This window comes from Spermophilus citellus (assembly GCF_964194105.1).
Source record: "Spermophilus citellus genome assembly, chromosome: 15".
NCBI lineage: Eukaryota > Metazoa > Chordata > Mammalia > Rodentia > Sciuridae > Spermophilus > Spermophilus citellus.
This window is the reverse complement of record NC_138195.1, coordinates 21,817,488-21,827,245: the sequence shown is the minus strand read 5'-3', so window position 1 is coordinate 21,827,245 and position 9,758 is coordinate 21,817,488. Positions and strand designations below refer to the sequence as shown.

Genomic DNA, 9,758 nt, shown 5'->3' with positions numbered 1-9,758 from the left:
GTTTAATGTCCAGGTGATGGAGAAATTGTAGTTTTTATTTTGTCATTTATTTCCAATTTCATTCCAGTATGATCTGATAAAATGCATGGTAGTACCTCTACTTTTTTGTATTTGCTAAGAGTTTCTTTGTGGGATAATATATGATCTATTTTAGAGAAGGATCCATGTGCTGCTGAGAAGAAAGTGTATCCTTTTGATGCAGGTTGAAATATTGTATATATGTCAGTTAAGTCTAAGTTATTGATTGTATTATTGAGTTTTATAGCTTCTTTTTTATCTTTACAATTTTATTTTGTATACACATTTGCTCAAAATCAGTGAATTTCTAGCCCAGGTTCAGGTAACTGAAGGGCCTTTATAAGTACTTTATATTGTCTAGACGAAAGGTATGCTGCAAACATAGCCTGAAGTAAAATGTGAAATAACATCTTTCTGAAGATAGGCTTAGAAATTTTAATCCAGTAAGTTAAGGTGTTTTCTTTCTCTGGTAGCAGGGCTGATTGATACCTGGCTGCTAAGCCACCATTTACAGGAATAGCCAAGAAAACAGGGTACAGACCTCCTAAAACTAATCCAACAAGTCCACCTATTGTCACAGGACAGGTTTCACAATTCAAATCACCTGTACTCGAAGGTAAACTTAAAAAAACCTTTGAAAGATGCTTTTGCTATCAAAAATGGGAGCACTGCCATTGGTAAGCCAGCAGCTATTCAGGCCCGTGTTACATGCAAGACACGCCGAAAAGACTATTTGCTATTAGGCCACAGAAAGTAGCATAAGTCCAATATATTTGGATCCATGTTCAAGAAGACTCCTTTCTGCTTCTGACAGTAGTTCAATTTTTCTGGCTATGACATCAAAAAATGAGTTTTCATTGTTAGTATCATGTGGTTTATGGTTTTCTATCTTGACCCTGCTGCTATCCTCCCAACAGGTGCCTTCCCAGTTCTTCTAACATGCCTGGGCTTAAGATACATCCTTTACTCCATTCCTCCCAGTGCAGCCATCTTCAGTGGACACCTATAGTTTCTTTATTCAACTTTTGTTGGGAAGATCTATCCAGTGGTGAGAGAGGTGTGTTAAAGTCACCCAAGATTATTGTGTTGTGTTCAATTTGACTCTTGAACTTGAGAAGTGTTTGTTTGATGTACATAGCTGCAACATTGTTTGGGGCATATATATTTAGGATTGTTATGTCTTGTTGGTGTACATACTTGAGCAGTATGTAATGTGCATCTTTATAACTTTTGATTAACCTTGGCTTGAAGTCTTGTTTATGTGATACAAGGATGGAAACCCCTGCTTGCTTCCACAGTCTATGTGAGTGGTATGATTTTTCCAAGCTTTCACCTTCAGTCTATGGATGTCTTTTCCTATCAGATGAGTCTCCTGGAGTCATCATATTGTTGGGTCTTTTTAAAAATTCAGTCTGCTAGCATATGTCTTTTGATTGGCGAGTTTAAGCCATTAATATTCATGGTTATTATTGAGACATGGTTTGTATTTCCATCCATATTTATTTATTTTTGTTATTTAACTTGACTTAATTTTCTTCTCTGATTACTTTTTCCTTTAGGGTACTACCTCCCTCTGCTGATTTTCATTGTTGTTGTTGCTGTTTTTCCTCTTCATGGAATATTTTGCCAAGGATGTTTTCTGGCTATAAATTCTTTTAACTTTTGTTTATCATGGAAGGTTTTTATTTCATCCTCAAATCTAAAGCTTAATTTTTCTGGATACAAGATTCTTGGTTGACACCCATTTTCTTTCAGAGCGTGAAACATTTTGTTCCATATCTTCTAGCTTTCAGGCTCTGTGTTGAAAAATCTGCTGTTATCCTAATTGGTTTTCCCCTATATGTAACATTTTTCCTTTCTCTTGTGGCTTTCAAAATTCTCTCCTCATTCTGTATGTTGGGCATTTTCATTATTATGTGCCTTGGTGTGGATCTTTTATGATTTTGTACTTTGTTGTCCTGTAGGCTTCTTGAATTATGATTTCCAGTTTATTCTTCATGTTTGGAAATTTTTGTGATATTATTTCATTAAATAGATTGTTCATTCCATTGGTTTCAACCTCTATGCTTCTCTCTATCCTAATAACTCTTAAATTTGGTCTCTTTATGATATATACATATTTCTTCAATATTCTACTTGCAGTTTCTTACCATTATCACTGTGTGGTCTATGTTATTTTCAAGATTATATATTTTATCTTCATTGTCTGATGTCCTATCTTCTAAGTGATCTACTCTGTTGCTGAGACTTTCATTTGAGCTTTTAATTTGGTTTGTTGTTTTTTTCATTTCAAGGATTTCTGGTTTTTTCTGGTTTTTTTTTTTTTTTTTTTTTTTTTTTTTTTTTAAGATCCTCTATCTCCCTGTTGAGGTGATCTTTTGCTTCCTGGATTTGTTTATGTAGCTTCTTGTCAAAGTGATTTTTCACTGTTTGTAGTCTCTCTCTTATATCTTCCTTGAGTTCAGAGAACATTTTAACCACGTATATTCTGAATTCCTTCTCTGTAATTTTTTTCTACTGTGTCTGCCAATAATTCTAATGATGTGGTATCTTGATTTGTTTGTGGCACTTTCTTCCCTTCTCTTTTCATGTTGCTTGTGTGTCTTCCTTTCTAGCTCTGTGGTTGTTATTGTTTTTACCCTATAAGTTTGTAGTGCTCTTGTAGGGTTCCAAGATCCTTCCTTTGTGGAGAAGTCAAGGTTAACAGATCCCAATATCAACAATATATCACCTATGAACAATTTGTTGTTATTAAAACATTTATAGTGTAGTCTCCATGTACAGAAATGTTGGATTCAATTATTATCTAAAATATAATCAGTAGTTTCGTAAAAAGTTTACAGTTTTCAATTGTGGACAATGAACTGGGGTTGGGTGTAGGATGGAATGCTGATGGGGAAAGATGTGAGGGTATAGAGTTAATATATCTTAGGAAATGTGAAAGAGAAATCTAATGAAGAGGGTTAGTAGCAAGAGACTAGGCAGGAAGTAATTGAGGATAGACAAGTACAGGGGAATTCAGTAGAGTACATAAAACAAACACACATATATATTTAGAAAAATACAGGATGTTAAAATAGTAAAATTTGGAGTGGGAAAGAAAACTGAAAAAAGTGAAAAGAGAAAGAAAAAAGTGAAAAAAGAAAAAAGAAAAATGGAGGGCATATAAAACACCTCTATATTATATTATTCAGATGACTCAGTCCTCAAAATCCTATTTCATGCAAAGTTCTTGGGTTTACATATGTTGAAGATGTGAGGGCTGGATGAGAGAGGAATAGAAAAGAAAGAGGGAAAAATATAAATTCCAAAGAAGAAAGCAGGGTTGTTACTAGTTTTAGAGGTTGTTTCTTTTCTGTTTCTCTTCTTATCCAATAGATGGGGCTGTCTGTCTTAAGCTGGTGTCTCTGCCCTCAGTATGGTGTAGGTAACCAGGATGGGAAGACTGATCTTGGTGTAGGGTATCTAGAAGCAGGGATTCCCACTTGCCAGTCTCTGCAGGGAGGCTACACCTCAAGGGTCTCTTTTTGGGACCATTCTTCTGACTTATGCATCCGGTATTGTCTCCCTTTCTTGCCTGGATATTTCCCAGATCCTGGTCTCTCTGTTGGGCTCTAAACTTAGGCCCATCCCCATCACTTAGCAGTTCCCACCTGCTGGGCCTCTCACACACAGGCTCACGGCAGGTGGGTGGTGCCCTGGTCACACTGCACACCTCTGTTTTTGTGTTGAGTGGTCACTATGCTGAAATTGCTGCTGGGTGGATGGGAGTTGGGTACCTGGTACCTGGCCAGATGGAGATTCAATCTGGGAGCAGAGAGCTGCCCCCACCAAATATGGTGAGAAAGGTTATACAAGTTGGAGTCTGTCTGCTTCCAGCACAGCAGTGTCTGGTGAGGTGGGGGAGCCAGGTGATGGCTTTGTGTGGTGGGTAGGTAGCAGCCAAATGACCTGCATGGGAGTAGAGCACAGTTTGGAGTTCTGCAGAGGTGCTGATAGGTGATTCTGCTTAGCCACTTCAGAGTCTTGCGTGACCTAGAATTGTGGGCTTTGGGTTTCCACCACTGCAGGGGTCTGGAGTCCTACTCCATGGCTGAGGCAGTGGGTTTGATTGTCAATACCATATATAAATAAATAAAATAAAGATCCATTGACAAACAAAAAAATGTCAAAAAAAACCCAATTATCCTTGACCCAGCCCCATTCTGGCCATCCTCCATTTCTATGCTCACTGCCTCCAAAGAGAAAAATTCCCTGAGTAATACCTTCAGATATAATATGAAGGAAACAGATTTGTTTCCAGTGCCATTTCCTTTTCTTAGGTGCACAGGAAGCAGCATTTCCCAGCATCCTTTGCAGTTGTGATGGGAACACATGATCGAGCTCAAGAAATACAAATGTAAGCAAAAATGGTATTACACATCAATTCATGGCACTTGGGTGTCCTCAGTGTCTTGTCCATCCTTTCTCATCACTCCATCAGAGATGAGTATGGGACTACCAGGTTTGTGAAATTGAACCATTCAAGAGACTTGACCTGGAGGAAGCGAGCTATCCAGGAAGAGTCACAGAGGAAGGCTTTCCACCAGCCATAACCTGAAGTCATGCACTCCAGGGGTGAACTTGAGGCTCTGGGACATGCTGGTGTAGGACATAGTTTAATATTGACTCCCTCCAATTATGTCTCCATGAAACCCTGTTCTCATCCCCTGTTTTTGCAGAATTCCAGCTCTTATTTTTCATTGCTCATTTGGTTATTTGCTTTAGAACTCTTTGCCTATTGTTATCCATGATCTATCCTGACAGTTAAATATCCAACATACTTGCCACCTCTTCACAAACTTCAACCACTTCTTTTCCTATTCTATAAAGAAGATGCTGACTTACCATTTTGATTGTGCTCACTCAATCTGGTTAAATTTATAATAATAATCTGCCAATGGGCTTTTCTCTTCTTCTGTAATGTTGATGATACATTGATTTCCCTTTAAATCATTAACTCCACATGGTTGACATTGCAATAACTTTCAGTTTTCTCCAGGATTCTTTGCCTGCTCATCAAAATGATCTCTGCTATGATTTGGAAATGCTTTCCTAATGTGGTGTGTGTGTGTGTGTGTGTGTGTGTGTGTGTGTGCATCTTGACCCCATGATATAAGTTTTTGGAGGTGCTTTGTATGATTCCATTATAATGTACTGCTCTAGCTAGAAGCCCAAACCAGTGGAATTACTGAATCTTGGGCTTGAACCTCCAGAAATGTGAACCAAACAAGTCTTTCTTTACTTAATATGGACATATGTCAGATATATTGTTATAATTATGAAAAGCTAACTAAAGAAATCTCTACCACCTATTTCTACATTATCACTTATGATCTCTTCTCTCAGAGAACATGCCAATTTCTTACTCTTGAGCCAGAATTCTTAGAGATTCAAACCTGACACTCAGTACAACCACAGAAATCACTGTGCATCTTCAGTTGCCTATAGTACTTGTAAATATATTTTAGCTTTTTTCTATTTGTGTTTGGATCTATTCCCCCTTTTATTCCAAAGTCTGTACCTTAATTTCGGCATCATATATTATTTCTTCTTCTTTCTGACTGTTGGTGGATTTATTACTATATTGTTTCACTATAGTGCAAAGGATATTTCTAATCACAGGTTTAGAAATACCTAGAACTTCCAGCATTTCTGATTTTCCATCATATCCATTGCAGAATGAATGTTTACAACATTATATTTTGCTAAATCTAGTGTTGAACTTCTACTGGCACATTCCCTGTCTCCTTGTCCAGAAAGACTTTCTTTGGCTGACATGAAAATTCAACAGGAAACCAAGAGAACTTTGAAAGACTGAACTATCAGTGTCATACTCTACCATCTCCTATTGATGCTCAGGGTCAGCAAGACTTAGTCTCACATCATCAGGTACTTTCACCATACAACTCTTCAACATCTGCATCTCCAAATAGTACAGATCCCAGGAAGGATAAAGTTCCTCCTTAATTGTCCAATCTGGTGTAGGATCCTCTGCAGCTACCATAGCTAGTGGATAATCAGACTTCTTGCAGGATCTATATTCCAATTATATACCTTGATTTCCCAGACACAAAGAATCTAGACATGCATTCCTCTGAATACTCTAGCAGATGCTTTGCTCAGTAGAGTATTTCCAAGATTCAGGTGAGAAAATGGTATCATGTGCTGTATAGTGGGAGTGACATTCCTGTTCTCAGACAAAAGACTCTGCCAAAATACCCAAGGATTTACTCTTTTACTCTGCACTCAGTTTCTCCACTGCCAAATCTGCAGATATCCATGATCTTTTGTCAAATCAGCTCTGGTTAGATCTACTGTGTTGGCAAGAGCTTGGTACAAGATGCCACCCAGGACATCAACATGGAAGATTGTGAAGAGGCAGTGGCACTGGGATGGGACTTCCAATCTAGATGAAGAGCTTGAAGGCCAAGTGGCCCAGATGATATGAGATAGAGTTGAGGAATTATAGACTGACCTACTTCCTTCTTACTATGTCTGACATTGGTTCTGTCCCTTCCAGAGATGTGCAGAGTCAGGAAAAACTGGATATGGATGGGTATAGTCCTTCTGGACAACCCAACCCACAAATCACTGTCCTCCCTTATTAGCCAAGATTTAATTAAAATATAATTTATTAAAACCACAAGGTAAACTTTGACTTTCAGTTTTAACACTGTTAGATAGAAACATTAATGGGATATTTTCTATTTCAAATGCCTCTGTAAACTAAGTTGCTCGTAGATAATGTTGTATTGGTTAATGAACAGCAGGCCAAAAAGAGACATGAAGACCCATAGAACATGCATTCCACTCAGAATGGCAATTATCAGAAATGTACACTTATACATTTCTGCTGGGACTGTAAATTGGTGTAACCACTCTGTAAAGCAGTATGGAGTTTCCTTAGAAAATCTTGAATGCAACCAGCATATGACCCAGCTATCCCACTCCTCGCATATAACCAAAGACTTAAAATCCGCATACTACAGTGACACAGCCACATCAATGTTTATAGCAACTCAATTTATAATAGCTAATCTGTGGAACCAACCTACATGTCCTTTAATAGATGAATGGGTAAAGAAACTATGGCATATATACACAATGGAATATTATTCAGCCTTAAAGCAGAAAGAAATTATGGCATTTGCAGATAAACGGATGGAGTTGGAGAATATCATGCTAAGTGAAATAAGCCAATACCAAAAAAACAAAGGCCAAATGTTTTCTCTGATATGTGAATGCTTATTCAGTTTGTTGATTCCTCAAAACCAGGGATGGAATCACCACATAATCCAGCTATTCCACACCTGGATATTTTCCCTGAAAAAACTAAAATAAGCATACTAAAGAAAAACTACATCAATATCTATACAGCACAATTCACAGTAGCTAAATTATCGAAGCAACCCAGATGCCTATCAATAGATAAATGGATTAAGAAATTGTGATATATACATGTATATAAGTATGCATGTATGTATCAATGGGTGATTCAGGGAAGCCTCCTATCTCAGAGGAAAACCCACCTCAGGAACAGAGAGGTCAGGGAACAAATTCTCTACTGAAAATTTGCTTATCAAATTCATGAGGATGCAGTTCCAGAAACTTAAGTTTCTAGAATGAATTTCTTTCATTTATTCTTTGTCTCAAGTCTGCAACTTCTTGTCTAGCAAGAATGAGATTTTGTTCAGTCTCCTGAGGTCTCTTGATAGTCATCAAGGGCTTTTCTTTCCAAGGACAGAATGGTTCCTTTCTGTTCTACTTTGAGATCTTAGAATCACTTTCAGTGCATCTCTGACTCTTTATTTTCATGGCTCATCAGATCATTGGCTTCAGAATTTGCCACCTCTTACTGTAAATCAAGATTTATATTGACAGAAATAAATCCAAATATTCCATTTCTTTTTGGTGATGCTGTTCAAGTATTTCATTTTATCCCTCCTCAAGACAACTATTTGCCCTCTTGATGGAAAGTTCTTTGACTGGGGCACCTTAGCTGTATCCTCTCAGGCAAGCTTTCTTCATTTCTTTGACAATGATATTATAGAATAAATCTTTCCCATTGTCATGAATATTTAAATATATACTTGATTTTGCAACAATTTTCAGTTTCTTCCTAGATACTCTGGCCTTGTTAGCACCATGAGTTTCATTCTCTGGTTCCCCTGATTGCACATTCTCACCCAGATCCTTTCTTCCCAGGAGACCTTTCCCTTCTGTGATCTTGAACCAGTCTTCCTGTAGATACATGGCCTCAATCTTCATACAGAACATAAAGCTCACTATGGAAAGCCTGGGTCTTTTATCAGTTGCTGGTAAACATTTTAACCATGATTTCATTTCATGTTCTTGTGTTTTGATGTCTGTCCTTTCTTGGTCCAGAGCTTGGATCCTTCAAAGACATCTTCTCTTCTTGTTTTGAACATTGACATTTTTCTTTTCTCCTGTTTGTTACCACAATACATATGATGCTCCTCTTCACAGGCCTGAAAAAAATCCAAGTCATCAGCCACTTCTCAGTTTTCATCTTTTTTCCAAACTATAATGAAACTGATCAAGAGCATTACATTTTACTAAATCTACTGCTGAACTGCCACTGGAAGGTTCCTTGTCTACCTGTTGAGAAAGTCTTTCTCTGAATCTTCAACATCTGCATCTCCAAGTAGTACAGATCCCAGGAAGGATCAAGTTCCTCCTTAATTGTCCAATCTGATGTAAAAGCAAGATAACCATGAGCACTTGAACTATCTAAATAAACTCTATTATCTCCCACTGACATCCAGAGACACTGAGACTCAGTATCACATCATCAGGGGCTTCTGCCATGAAATCCTCCAGTGTTTCTTGGGTTTGATAAAAGTGCCTTCCATCAGCAGGTTGAACTTGCTCCATAGTAGCCTAATATGATACAGAGGTGCCTAGAGACAGAGTTTACACACTCACCACTCTACTCTTGACTCTGTTTCCTTGAAAGAAATGGGTATTCATTTTCTTTGGAAAAAAATAAATGTCTTATTATCACTTTTTATTTCACAGAGATATGAAAATAAAGCTTCTTTGGATGACCTTTTGAAGCCAAAGTGTGGAATGGGAACTTTAAACCCTGAGCAATCCTATAGGATGAGCAGAAGTCCCTGGGCCCTACCATCTAGCAGAAAAAACATGGGACAGTCCTGCACTCTGCTTGCTCTGTTTTGAACCACAGGGAATGAATACACAGTCTAAGAAGGAAAGCTTTTGAGGAATATTCATGACATTCAGCCAGAGACCTGAGGGACATGGAGGGGTAAAAGGGAAATCTAGGCAAAGAAAACAGTTTAGGCATATGATCCTGATCTTCAGGTTGACCAGTGTGCGTCCAGCACACCTGGAACTTCCCAGGCATTGAGAGTCATGTAGATGGCAGGTCAGCTTCTAATGGCCTTCCCTAGGGCACTGTCTTCCTAGGTGTGGACTCTAGTCTATAAACTTAGGGTTCTGGGTTTGCAGCTGAAGCTCAAGTCACACTCTCAGTGATTTGATATCTGAACTCTGAAAGGAGGATTGGGACTCTGAACCAGCTACCTCTGTTCTGGTCTCCTGAGTTTGTATGCCTACACTTCAGTTGTGACCTTGGTTCCAGCTGCTGGAACTGATTCTGGGCAGTGATCTTGGTTTTCTAGAGAAGATACACCTTTATGCTCTATAAATTGGAT

General features: G+C 38.2%; 1 pseudogene across 1 annotated transcript; it reads right to left on the bottom strand.

Annotated features, from left to right (window-relative positions):
- Positions 1-313: 313 nt before the first annotated feature.
- On the bottom strand, positions 314-6,064 carry LOC308634089 (transmembrane protein 126A-like; annotated as a pseudogene). The gene is made up of 2 exons: positions 5,942-6,064; positions 314-952 (listed from the first exon to the last, which is right to left on the bottom strand). The product of its transcript is annotated as a transmembrane protein 126A-like (transcript).
- Between the last annotated feature and the right edge of the window lie 3,694 nt (positions 6,065-9,758).